General features: G+C 41.1%; 1 pseudogene across 1 annotated transcript; it reads right to left on the reverse strand.

The window, feature by feature from the left end:
* Nucleotides 1–4,113: 4,113 nt before the first annotated feature.
* On the reverse strand, nt 4,114–14,075 carry LOC311066096 (E3 ubiquitin-protein ligase TRIM39-like; annotated as a pseudogene). Its single transcript, XR_014609514.1, has 6 exons — nt 13,229–14,075; nt 6,686–6,781; nt 6,241–6,471; nt 6,141–6,163; nt 5,941–6,059; nt 4,114–5,562 (listed from the first exon to the last, which is right to left on the reverse strand). The product of XR_014609514.1 is annotated as an E3 ubiquitin-protein ligase TRIM39-like (transcript).
* Nucleotides 14,076–14,858: the final 783 nt, after the last annotated feature.

The following is a 14,858-nucleotide window of genomic DNA, read 5'->3' on the forward strand; positions in this document are numbered from 1 at the left end:
TGTAATACCTCTGAAGAAGAAGTACAAAAAGATTAAAGAAGAATAAAATAAAAGAGAGCACTGCAGTGATTGCTTCTTTAACAGTGTATTGATTCTGAATGGTAAATAATAAAAACATACATGTATAACAGATGGCTCAGTACATTACATTATCAGTGCATATAACACTTTTCTTACAAAGTAATGACTAGCTGTAAATATAAGTAACTTCAAGCATGTCTCATCACACTAGAGACGTGTGGCATTTACAACTGACACAGTGACACTTGTTCTTTACAAAGAGAAAACACATTTTCAGACTAAATATTTACCTGAACCCACTAAATGACAGTATGAAATTGGTGACAATAATGCAGCTGAGATATCAATTACATGCTCATGTCTAACCAATGTTCACTCCATCATCCAATGTATTTCCTACAATAGTCACTTACAAAATTGATGAAAATTATTGAAATGCATAACTCAATTCACAGACATGAAGGAGTTAATTACCCAAATGTGCAAGTTTCAGATAACTCATAAAACTGAAACAACTTAATAAACTCTTATATTCAAACAATGTTGACATAAATGACTTTCTCTCTCGTGTATAGCGGGCTCACGCGCTAATCGCGAGGCATCCATGCTAACCATGTGCTCAGAAATGCTAACTCATGACACACTATCACTAAACTAAAATGAACTACTTTCAATCCGTACAACTCATCAGTATTGCATTAAACAATGTTACTACTCAAGACCGAAGTGTTTAAGTTACCTGAAGAAGAAGTAGGCTACAAAAAGATTAAAGAAGAATAAAATAAAAGAGAGCGCTGCAGTGATTGCTTCTTTAACAGTGTATTGATTCTGAATGGAGCGTATCACGGGCGCGCGCCACATACCGAAGTGTGCGATGACGTCATCACGCTGGTATCAGGCATGAAAACAGGTCAGGGGTAAAAAAGGTGAGAAGGATGCGGCATATATATATATAACAAAAAACATGTAAGCTGCATTGGCATAGTATTCGGCTACCAGTGTTCCTCACAGTTTTTTTTTCGATCACTGTGATGAGTGGACCTCTGCCACTGTAGGGGGGTTCGGGGGCATGCTCCCCCGTAAGAAAATTTTGTGCTTTTTAATGTTAAATTCATCAATCTGGTGCAAATTAAACAAAGAAAAATTCAAAACTCTTTTAGTTACAGTGTCTGTCTACATTACTACTACAATAATAGTTATAATATTAATCCCATGATAGTAATAGCCATATATTGTAAAACAAATGCACTGAAAAATAAAGGAAACTTTCATAATTAGTTTTGTACTAATTTCTATACTTGAAAGAGTATATTTCTATACTTCACATTAAAGATTTGATTGGGCTAGCCCAGTGTCAATCAAGAAAAGAACCAATGGGCCGCTGATCTACGTGTTTCCTCGGGTGTCAGAGAAAAAAAAACAATTTACTACTACTATTTATCACGCATTAAAAATGCCCCAAACCAGTCGTCTGTATGATAATCTGAAACAAGGACTGGTGGGCCGTTGTCCTGCTTCACTTCACAGATGCTGAGTGAAAGGAGAATTATAGAATGAAATTAAGGATACTCATTTATATGACGCTTTATTCATCAGGAGAACAGCTCGTTCAGCGCGTCATACGTCGTCCTTTCAGTTTAGGTTTTCAATCGATCAAGTTTTTTCACGTTTTCTCGATAAACCACCCCTTTCAATCCGATCGAAATTATTTGTAATAGAGCTGACACTTTGAGTTTTTAACGGGTTATGTTAAAGCCCTACTTGTTATTAATGTTTTTATGAAATATCTCTAGTGAATGCATCATATCACCGTATTATTTATCGCTATGCGAGCCACAAATTAAAGCTTGGCGAGCCACATGAGGCTCGCGAGCCGCGCAATGAATAACACTGCACTGTTCCTGCTCGCGATATTATCTCGCCCACTTCTATGTCAAAAGTGGTAACATTGGCAACATCGCTGTCTGTATCTGACAGGACAGTTAACATTGTAAGCTAACTTACCTCAGGCTTGCTTTCCGACGTGCGGTACTTTGTTCGGCAGTGTGTCCAGTTGTCAGACTCGCGGTGTAAAAGACTTTGAAAACATTTCTGCCCTAATGTTACTCTGACTAGTATTGGCTGTCTGGTTTCGGCATTAGGAATGATGATTGTTTTTTAAAGCTGCGAAGTTTATGGTAACTTTATAGGGGATAAATGCTGGCCTCGACCTCGACACCCCCCCCCCAATAAATATTTTCTCATCGGATCTGCACAAATCACGTAGGTGACCGTTTTAGGTTTTAAAACGGCGAATTTCGCCGAAAGGTAAGGAGTTTTCATGCCTGTGGTATGCCAAATGAAAATAATTAAATGGATTAATGCACATAACGCTCTTACTCATTTCGTTTACCTAAAGCACAAATAAACATTCAAACAATATTAGAAATATCAAGAAATAACACTGAACAATTCTATAATGCATTTGAAGAAATTAATAAACATAAAAATCACTATATCACATATGCTTAATGATATTTTTTCGGGGAGGATTATCTGAGCTGCTCAGTTCAAGCATGCCTCTGCACAATCCTCATGGGACTCTTGGACAGTATATTAACTTGGCCCTGCAATTGAGCGGCTCAACTTTTTCTGTCGGTGTCACGTCTGCCGATCCAGAGACTATTCACGTCACGTCTGCCGATCCAGAGACTGTTCACGTCACGCCTGCCGGTCTAGAGACTGTTCACGTCACGTCTGCCGACCCAGAGACTGTTCACGTCACGTCTGCCGGTCTAGAGTCTATTCACGTCACGCCTGACGGTCTAGAGACTATTCACGTCACGTCTGCCAATCCAGAGACTGTTCACGTCACGTCTGCCGACCCAGAGACTGTTCACGTCACGTCTGCCGACCCAGAGACTGTTCACGTCACGCCTGCCGACCCAGAGACTGTTCACGTCACGTCTGCCGATCCAGAGACTGTTCACGTCACGCCTGCCGGTCTAGAGACTGTTCACGTCACGTCTGCCGACCCAGAGACTGTTCACGTCACGTCTGCCGATCCAGAGACTGTTCACGTCACGTCTGCCGGTCTAGAGTCTATTCACGTCACGCCTGCCGGTCTAGAGACTATTCACGTCACGTCTGCCAATCCAGAGACTGTTCACGTCACGTCTGCCGACCCAGAGACTGTTCACGTCACGTCTGCCGACCCAGAGACTGTTCACGTCACGCCTGCCGACCCAGAGACTGTTCACGTCACGTCTGCCGGTCTAGAGACTGTTCACGTCACGCCTGCCGACCCAGAGACTGTTCACGTCACGCCTGCCGACCCAGAGACTGTTCACGTCACGCCTGCCGACCCAGAGACTGTTCACGTCACGTCTGCCGACCCAGAGACTGTTCACGTCACGCCTGCCGACCCAGAGACTGTTCACGTCACGTCTGCCGACCCAGAGACTGTTCACGTCACGTCTGCCGACCCAGAGACTGTTCACGTCACGTCTGCCGACCCAGAGACTGTTCACGTCACGTCTGCCGACCCAGAGACTGTTCACGTCACGCCTGCCCCAGAGACTATTCACGTCACGTCTGCCGATCCAGAGACTGTTCACGTCACGCCTGCCGAGCCAGTGTCTCCGGACAAGATGGCCGCCGCCGAGCCAGTGTCTCAGGACAAGATGGCTGCCGCCGAGCCAGTGTCTCAGGACAAGATGGCCGCCGCCCAGCCAGTGTCTCAGGACAAGATGGCCGCCGCCGAGCCAGTGTCTCAGGACAAGATGGCCGCCGCCGAGCCAGTGTCTCAGGACAAGATGGCCGCCGCCGAGCCAGTGTCTCAGGACAAGATGGTCGCCGCCGAGCCAGTGTCTCCGGACGAGATGGCCGCCACGTCGCCTGAGCCCTCAGCAGAGATGGCCGCCGACGTTCCTGTCCCTGAGCCGGTGTCTGTTCCTGTTCCTGTGCCATGGTCGCCTATTCATGTTTTGTAAATTATTAGTTAATCATTAACTAATCAATTGTAAATGACATAACTGAATCTACAAAACATACATACAATAATTAACATATCACTTATTAATCATTTATGAACGCATAGTCATGTTTCATAAATAATTAGTAAATCATTTACTTATCACTTGTAAATGACTTGTAGCGGAATTTTCAAAACATACATAAAATGTTAGTATATCACTTGCTAATCATTTATGAATGTTTTGTAAATGATTAGTTCATCATTAACTAACCACTTATAAATGACTTGCAACTGAACGTTATTATAAAGTGTTACTAAATATTTTTTTGTATACAATTTAATAATATATAATAACATGTTGTTTGAAATGGATGAGGAAAACAGCGCCTTGAAAATCTCTGCCGCTCGTCAAAACTACAAATGTGCGTCTGTCAAACGAAGGAAGACTGAAGGAGTTTCCAATAAAGGCAGAAAGAAAGGTAAAATAAACATGTTACGTCTGTAAAGTATTGTTTCCACGACTTAAACCCTAATTATCATCCCAAACATTTAATCTTTCACTCTGAGCATTAAATCACATCATCACATATTAATTATTTAAACACAAGATTATCAGCAAGAACCTTTTACATCCATTTATTCCAATGAACAAATGATCCATTTCTCCTCTATAACTGAAATAATTATTCATTTAGTCTCATGTTGAACAAACACTGAGAATGTGCAGAATTTACTGCTTCAGTGATTTGATGTAATACAAGAAAAAATTATGATGCAAAAAAGTTAGAAATTAATAAACACACATTGACTGAAATAATCGGGTAAATGTCAATTATCCTGAAAACATGAATGCTAAAACGGTCTCTAATCGGTCTAATTGTGTGAAGTGGAATATAAATGAAAACTTCTTGTTTATTGATCTGAGTGTTGCTGTAGTGCTGGATATCAGTCATGTGATCATCACGGCCCAATCACAGCCACCGTACTGATATTCAGATCAACAGCACTCTTACTCATGAGATATGGATTAAATATTGGAAACATGATGAAAGCAGGAAGATCCAGATCTACAGGAGTGACGTTTACTGACTATTGACCGGTAAGATCCTCAGAGAGTCACAACAACAGAAGAATGGAAAGAGTGTGTGAGTGAAGGTGGTTGTGAATGTGTGTAGATGTGTGTTAGTTACAGGATCAGAGAACGACACCGTTCCTCCGTCATAGTCCAGATTCACTCTCACACGATCAAGCTTCTGTTTAACAAGAAAAACAGAATCTAAAGGCATATCCTCCTCAAAATACAAATCAAGATACTCCACACTCCAGACATCAGTCTTGAAGAAACCCCGTCCCTTCCTCTGGTTTGATGCTGTAGTTACTCCAAGAGTCCAGTCTGAACTCTGTTTAACCTCCACATCCCAGCAGTGTGTTCCTGAGTTAAAACCCTCTGAACCCAGAACAGTCATAACAGTCAAATCTCTCTGGATTATCAGGAACAGGTTTATATGAGCTGTATCTCACACTGGTCAGATCATCAGACACGACGAGACTTGAATCTGCAGTGTTTGGATCCAGAATCACAGGAGCTGATGAGACATCACAATCGTGTTAGCATAATGCTAGCAACAAGCTAATCGTGTTAGCATTTTGTTAAAGGCATGTTTGCAAAATGATAATCATGTTAGCATAATGCTAAGAACATGGTAATTGTGTTACCATCATGTTAAAAAAATGCTAATTGTTCATCATGTTAGCATTAATTATGTTAGCATCTGCCCAGTTCCGAATGAATTAATTATTCTGAGTTTATCATTATTATTATTATCATTATTATTATTATTATTATTATTATATATATATTCAATCTATCTATCTATCTATCTATCTATCTATCTATCATGAAGAACCTCTAACTCTCCACCCATCCATCATGTCCAGCTCAGATCTCCTGCAGTCAGACTCACTGTTTTGGACGATGTCCTGCATCTTCTTCCAGACTCTGAACGGCAGGTTGCCCAAGTATCGTGGCACATGAATCAAAGCTCCAGAAGCCATCTGTGGATCCGGCTGTGAGCTCTGGAATCTGGAAGAACATTCAGGAGACCGAATTGCAGTGGCTTTGGATCAGAACCAGAGCGACCAGAGACAGGAGCAGATCACTCACCTTTCCATTGAGACTGGAAACTCCTGCAGAACAAACACACCATTTATCATCAAGAACTCAATCAATCATCAATCAATCAACCAATGATCTGAAATCAGACCTTCAGAAAGCAGACATCATTGGCTTTCATCATCTCCTCCATGTCTTTGATTGTGTGTGAAAGAGCTGAGATGTGTGTGTTCATCTCCTCCAGCTTCTCCTTCATCCTCTGCTTCTTCTGCTCCTCTTCCTCCCTCAGTGCAGTGACTGTAGCTTCTTCTTCATCTCTGAGAAACTGATGAAGCTTCTCAAACTGCTGTTTAATCTGACGCTCTGTGTGCTCAGCTTGAGACTGAAATCAAAGCACATTCACTTCAATCATCTCAATCGACACACATCATTAATATCCAAGATTAACTCAGATACCCGACATAAAACGGATCCTGAAGCAGATTGCTGCTAGTCATTTACAGAAATAATAAACTGGAATCCATTATATCAAATCATAACTGTATATAGTGATCCAACAGCTGTAATGAAAATGACTCTCGTTTCTGTTTCCTCACCTTGATGTGTTGAACTGTTTTCTCAAATTCTGCTTTCAGTTTTTCATTGTGTTTAAGTTTCTGTTGTAAGGACTTCAGTGCTGTATTGAGCTCCTCCTAGAATTGAACAAAAACACATAAAACTCCAGATTACAGTGAAGAGAAGACAATACAGTGAAAAAGTATTTGCCACCATCTCATACTAAATTGATTCAGAAATTCCAACCTGAGTATTTGCCCCTGTAGTTACTAATTCCTCAAATATATTAAACTGCATTTATAATGTAGTTCAGCTGGTCTAAACACAACCAGTCCTGATCACTGCAGTCCTGTTCAATCAGATCAACACTGAATACTGAAGCCTGATTGGTTCACGTCTGTGCACCTGTACAGACAAATGGCTTTTCAGCCCTCCAAAACGGACAAGGCCGACTGCATATTTAAGTTGCGCTGAAAGGAGAGACCATCGCTGCGCATCTCTGCCCGTCTACGGCCCTAAGCCATGCAGAACTAGATCTGCCCTCGCGGAAAGAGAATTCAGAGAGAGTATGCGGCAAATGATCAAGCGGGATCTGCCCCTCACACAAGGGCAGTTCTTCAAGTATACCAAGCTTCTCTGCACCATGGATGAAACTGGTCTTGACCCAGTGGCTTTAAAAGAGCTGTGCCTCGCCAACCTCGCCCAGCGTGCCACTAAGTCTACGGCCCAAGCGATTGGTCGTGCCATGGCCAGTTTGGTGATCCTCGAGCTCCACCTTTGACCGAACCTGACGGAGATCAAGGACACAGACAAGACAGCCCTTCTTGACTCCCCGTCTCTCCCTCGGGTCTGTTCGGTTCTGCAGTGGACTTTTATGAAACGCGTGGATGCGGCCCTGAGACAGATGGGAGTTTGCATCCTGAATTACCTCAATGATTTGCTGCTTTTAGCCCAATCGAAAGAGGAACTATGCGCACACAGATCTTTGCTCCTCAGCCACTTATAAAGTCTGGGGTTCAGGATCAATCTAAGCTAAAGCTCACTGTCCCAGAGCAAATGCATCTCGTTCCTGGAGGTCGTCTTCAACACGGCCCAAATGTGAGCCTGGATTTCCCCGGAGCGCTCTCTGAAAATTCAGAGGCTAGTGGCGTCACTCAGAGTCAGGGACGGCCTCTCCATAAAAATGTTTCAGAAGCTACTGGGTCTCATGGCAGCCTCCTCAGTATTCCCCTTGGGCCTGTTACATACGCAGCCACTACAACACTGGTTAAAGCGTCCCACCTGTATTAAAGCCCAGTTGGGCATCAGTCTAGCGAGTTGGTGATCTGCAGGCTCTTTCAGTGGACGCATTCTGCCTTGAGTTTGGGCCAATCGACAGTAAAGTTGTCCTTAGACCAAGACAAGGCGATGTGCCTAAAAGACCTTTCACACCAAGGACTAGGGGTGGGCGATATCTCGATATTTAAAGAGATATTTTTTAAACACGATATGGATTTTGACATATCGTATATATCGATATATCTGGATCCAACTCCGCCCCCCGGATCTCGTGTACTGCATTGAGGTGCTACTGGCTGTGTGTGCTCGCCCCCGCCTCCTTGCTTTTGTTCCCCCTCCCCTCGCGTGTTGTCTCATTCAACATGGCGGCGCCCGCAACCAGCCCGGAGGCTACAGAACTCGTCAAAAAAAAAAGGGACAACTGGCTCCATTATATGGAGATTAGGGGTGTAACGATACATGTATTCGTATTGAACCGTTCGGTACGAGGCTTTCGGTTCGGTTTTAGGTACGCATTTATCCTGCCGACCAAAATTTTGTTATTTCAAATGTAGGCGCGTTGCGTGTGGCAAGCACGCTCATATTGTAAGAGACGCCGGCGCGACCACAACATTGCCCAACATCAAATGGCAAACGTAATGCAAGCGGAACGAAACTGCTCGTTATTGTGTGGTTGAAGGACCGTTTATCAGTTTGGACCAGTGCAGCGCGAGCTGATCGTGATCATGCGACACTGTCACTACACAGCGCTAATAAGAGATCCAGTAAAGAAAGCATTTGAATTCGCCACAGAAGTAATAACATCGCTGCGAGATCTAGTGAGAAACATTCACATTTCTCCGTTATTAACGGATAAACAGCGCTGACGTGGAAACCAGGAGAAACATTGTGCCATGAATGAACTATCCGGTGTCCACAGATCTGCAACATTCACCATGGATTTACTATAGTAACACTAACTGCAACCATGGAAGTTTGGCAGGAATAGTAGGCATAATGCCTTCAAGTAACATTACGTCGGTTTTATTTTGACATTATGAATACAATTGCCTCAAATGTTAAACTGAACTAAAATAAACCTTTGTTTATAACTACTACAATATTACATTTCATTTTTTCCAAGGAGCTGTTTTGTTTTATATGCTCCTAAGAAGAGACAATTATAGCTCCAGAATTGCTCAAAGAAAAAAAAATAATCATACTTTATGATGTTATTTTTAATTATAAAAAAAGAATAAAAAAATATATATATTTAAAAATGTTGCAGAAGCACTTTGTTCCTACATGAACTGCCTACCTCTGACTTCAATAAAAAAGACTTTGTGGTATTTGGCATAGGCTATTTGTTTTTGCAGTAGTTTTTGGGGGGTTATTTTTCCTGTAAAGATAGAGATATATATCGTATATCGAGATATAGCAAAATATATAGAGATATATTTTTTGCTCCATATTGCCCAGCCCTACCAAGGACGATAACAATAAAGATAATGATAAAGATATAGTTCTAAAAATCTTTCTCAATATTAAAGAATAGCAGATTCACACCACAGCTATAACGATAACGGCACAGAGAACAATATTGTTGGAATCATTTTCAGAACGATTTTATCCAGCTGAAAAACGATAAAAACATTGACAGCCAATCAGAATCTATCCTGCTGTAATGAATTTGAGCATTTAAAGCAGAAGACAAGCACACGCTTAGAATAAACAGAACATCATCGTCCGCTGGTGTGGACTCTAATATAGTTATTTTTGCAGTTATCGTTCTTGGTGTGAACGGGCCTTAAGGTGCTTTCCACGCCTTTTAGAGCTCAGGTCATAAAGCTCTCTTCTGTTCTGCGCTAGTAACACGGCACTATTGAAATGCGTTCTCCGTAAGGGCTTGTTTATACTGTCGCCTGGCTCCGCAGCGCGAGTCTCTGCAGACTGTGCGCGCACCTCTCCAAACGGACGAGGCGTTTATACTTGACGTGCTCGTCGTTGTACTTTGAAACGATAGGGGGCGACTCGAGTAATTGTCCTCTAAACCATCAGGAATCAGCGGTGAGAAGAAGAAAGCTATACACACGTGACATGTTTATTTTAGTACACCACCACCAATACCACACTACAAAAAGAATTGTGTAAAACCCAGTAAACCCCGAGATTATTACTCGTGACAATAAAACAAAATATATGGATATGAGAATGTGTATACTAAAGCTGAAACAACTAATCAATTTAATCGATTAAAATCGATTATTAAAATAGTTGTCAACTACTTTAGTCATCGATTAGTTGCTAAATAACTTTTATTTGCCGTAAGCGGCTCATTTCGTGCATATTTTAAATCTGGGGTGACCAAAGTGTGGCAGTAATGAGCCACCGGAGGTTTTACTCAGCCAGTACAGCAGGAGAAGTAGCGAATAGCCAATAGCTGGCCTCGTTTTATGTCACGTGCTTTCCGCACAGCGTCTCTCTGCAGCATTCAGCGAGATGGCGGAGGCAGGCGGCAGTGGAGTAAGCTCGAGAAAGAAAAAGAAAAAAGCGGAAGATAAAACTAATTGAACGAAGTCATCCAAAGTGTGCAAAATCATGGGAGAAGAGAAGTGTCACACCATGAAATGTAAACAGAAAAAAAAACAAGCAATGCATTCGGCAGTTTAGGATATCGCACAAGATTTGTCAACAAAGAAAACATTTCATCACTGGAGAGGTTTTTTTTTCGACACCATCGTATCAATTGATTTTGATTAATATGCGCGAGGGAGAGAGAGAGCAAGACAGTGCTCGGGTGAGTGCGCGCGCGCGGCCGGGGCTCTCTCTCTGCTCGTTCTTATATATGCCCTGTCAAGCGCGCCCTGTTAAACTGACAGGACTTAAAAACACATGCAAATGATACACTTTCACTCTATGATGGTTAAACTCTGCAATTAATAATTTTTTCTCGGAACTAATGTTTTGGTAGGAACGAAAGTTTACATCGTATGTTTCTCTGGAATCAGTCAGCGCGAAGGACATCTATATTCCGATTGGTTGCTGGCGTTTGCCGCTGAACCGCGTCATAGCTCATTACCATAAAGTTGAGCTACTTTCAACTTTCTGATTGATTTCACAGCATAAGCTATAAAGCTGTTTCCCAGGTATAAGCTGTGTGTTTACAGGAAACAAAATAATAAAATGCAATTTACTGCAACTGTATTCTGTTTTAGTCTTATTCTTCATGAAAATATGTTCTGCAAGATTCCTTAATAAGCTTTGTTCGGGATGTTAAACTACTTTAGGAACCCTAAGGACTGCCATGGTGAAAACATTATTTGAAATCTCCTTGTGAAATTTGCTAGAGTACGTATGGGTCAGTGTTTTGATTGCAGAAGAGTTCGACAAAGGATTACTAACACAATAAAATACAACTCCAGGTATGTTCTTGATGAGGATATGACAATGCAAAATGGTTAAAATCTCTAAAAAGTCTATGTTGAATGATAAAGACCCTTTGTTAATAATTTACTTGGGAAAAAATGGGCAAAACTAAAATATAAGCACATAAACCGATAATCCTAAAAATAATCGACCGATTAATCGATTATCAAAATAATCGTTAGTTGCAGCCCTAGTGTATACAACATAACTAAATTAACGATCTCTTACATATTTTCTTATTTCACTAAACATTTCATTACGTTTCCTTAACATTTTTATTAAACATGGACCTCTGTTCATTAAAAATACTTTTTATGCTATTGTATGCTATTTTTTTAAATGTAAGCAGCTAATTTAGACGTGCAAACTGGGTGCCGGTGTGGTGAAGAGTTCGAGCTCGGCCAGATTCGGCTCGAAGTCGTTCATCTTCGGATGTGGAGCCGCACGCGCTGTTACAAAAAAAGCTGTGCACACCGCCAAGCGAAATGGGGTCTTGCGCACCCAACGCGCACGACCACACACACCGCAATGACGCCATTTTTGCCGCGCGCACCTTCACGCTCGTGCGGACGCGTCGAGTATAGTGTCAGTTACTGACGCAAGGCGAGTGAACCGTATCAAAAGGGAACGTTCCAGTAGGGCTGCACAATTAATCAAATTTCTAATCGCGATTACGATTATGGATGCCACGATTACGTAATCGTTCAAAGCCGCGATTACAAAAATAAAATAAAAATAAAAAATCCACTCTGCGTGCATTTAGAGCATGTTCTGAGAGGCAAATCGCAACTACTTCAGAAAACCCAGCACAATAGGAAGGAACTACCAGGCAGCGACGTATGTGTACGCTGAAATAAAAAGTCTTTCACCTCAGAAAAACGGACGTTCCTGTAGGCTACTGTGTTCGTAGCGCACGCTCTTCAATTGCACGCGCAAATGCGGCGGCGCACGCTGTCTATAAAGTGCAAAGGAAACTACGAGCATGCAACGTTGTTACGTTGTAAATTGGTAAGTCACAAAATAAAAGTAAAATACCAATAAATCACGTTACTGGTACGTCGTGTGTTAGCTGAGAAGGATTTGCATGCAGGGATGATTTTCATTCTATTCACCAGGAGCAGTTTCCATGTTTCATTAACAGTTCTTGTTAGTATTGTGTATCACCATGGTAACTGTCGTTTTAATATTAACCCCAAAATGCCACTTTATTTTCACTTTCTGTTATTTTTTATATTTTAAATGACTTTGGTGGCTCATACCAACATTGTATTAACAAAAGCTAGTTTGGGACTGCTATTTAATAGCTTTAGCATAGGCCTAATGTTTATTTCTTAGTAGTCTTTACTATTAGTCATATTCTTACAATTTATGTGTATGTTAAGTAAAGGGGGACAGTGTGTGTGTTCACAATTTTTAAGTAAACATGTATAATAATATGCCTATATATATTCAATGTAAATTGTGATAATCGTAATTAATAATCGCAATTACAATTTCAAGGGAATAATCGACAATTATGATTTTTGTCATAATCGTGTAGCCCTACGTTCCAGTTACTAACGTACTGGTTTCCCTGAGATAACGAGAACGAGCATTGCGTAATTTGTCGTGCTACTGTACGCAAGCCGATGTTTCCGCTAATTAGTAGAAAAATTCAGGCGAAAATTTATTTTAGCGCGACTTAAATAGGCAGTCGGTCCCGTCCGGTTTGGCGGACTCAACAGCAATTTGTCTGTGCAGGTGCAGAGATGTGTCAGGCTTCAGTATTTGGGGAAAAACGTTTTCCCCATAAAACGTTGCTCGTGATCTCAGGGAACTGAGGATACGTTAGTAACCGGAACGATCTGTGTTTATGACCTGTTATGGTTCTTTACATGTGGATCAAGAAACATTTGCCTTACCTTATATGATGAAACCACTTCTCCGATGGGTCTGAATTTATGATTGTCATGTTGTTTTGAATCTCTGCACACTAAACACACAGGCTGTTTGTCCTCCAGACAGAAGAGTTTGAGTTTCTCACTGTGTAAACTGCAGATCTCCTCAGACCCTGATGAACGCCTCTCATTTCTCTCCTTCAGGAACGACTCACACAAGTTTTTTAACGCAAGATTAACTGGAGGAGGACCTCTTAAGGATCTTTTCCTGCAGACAGGACACTCCTGAGATTCCTTGGTTCTCCAGAACTGTTGAAGACACTCTTTACAGAAACTGTGACTACAGGATAAAAGAACAGGAGCCTTGAAGATTTCACAGCACACAGGACAAGAAAGTTCTTCTTTAGATACATTTAGTGAAGCCATTTTCACTGTTTGAGCTCCAGCAATCTGAACTTTCACTTTATGAACGACGGTTTAAAAAATAAATCACCATGAGAATCACAAAGATCAGAAACAAACTTGGTCAGAAACAAACTTCTCAAATTCTTCTGTAAAGTTTTCCCCTTCGTACTCCACTGATCGCTGATTCTTTATTGCTTTTGTCGAAACAAAGTCAGCATAAAAGAAAAGAGAAATAACAAGTCAGTGTCGTTCTGTGCTGCGTTCCAGTCCAAAATTGTCATGCCCTTAGGCTTGTTTGAGATCTGTGCAGAACCGATCGCCAGTGATCACCGCGAGATGCATGCCGGTTAGAAATGTGTCCTAGAGCGGACCGGTCCGCCTTCTTCTTCTTTCCGTTTAATGGCCGTTCATGTAGTACTCCTGTAAATAAACAAGAAAATGAAGAGAAGAACATTAATGTGATGGCTTCTCGTCTCTGCATTTACTACGAATGAATCAAAAGTATATGCATATTACAACCGTTCAGCACATTACGTGGTCAACACATGTATGACTTTTGCATAGTAATGCCTGAATATAAACATTAACAACTTTAAACATTTTGCATATTCAGCATTTATAATTGCCAAAGTGACACTAATCAATAATTTCTCTCTCTATATATAACATTTTCACTAGTATTTAACCTTTATCTAAATAACAACATGAGAATGATGTAAAAATACATTTAGAATACAATCCATATTCTCAGTGGAGAACATACTAAGTTCGTTGTCTGATCTATTACTTTGAATGACGAGACATATGAAATTCACTCTTCAAATACATTCACTCAAATGTAACATAACACACAGTTTACAGACATCACCGCAGATTAAACGACCACGTATGTAAATTAAAGATAATTCATAACGCTAAACAATATTATCTCTTATAGATTCGAATATTATTTCTACGTTAACCATTTATGTGGCGGACTTTCGCGCTAATCGTGGAGCACTAACGTTAATGCTAACCGCACTGAACTCATGACAACTTTTACTAAAAGGTATAAAATATCACCTTTAAACACATACAACTCGTTCGTATTATATTAACAGTGTTTATACTTAAATCGAAAGTGTGTTTTGCGTTATAATTTGCAGTTACCTGTAAATAAACAAGAAAATGAAGAGAAGAACGCTAATGTGATGGCTTCTCGTCTCTGCATTTACTATGAATGAAGCACGTCATCACGGCGCGCGCACCA

This window comes from Abramis brama (genome assembly GCF_963993115.1).
Source record: "Abramis brama genome assembly, chromosome: 16".
In the NCBI taxonomy this organism is placed as follows: domain Eukaryota; kingdom Metazoa; phylum Chordata; class Actinopteri; order Cypriniformes; family Leuciscidae; genus Abramis; species Abramis brama.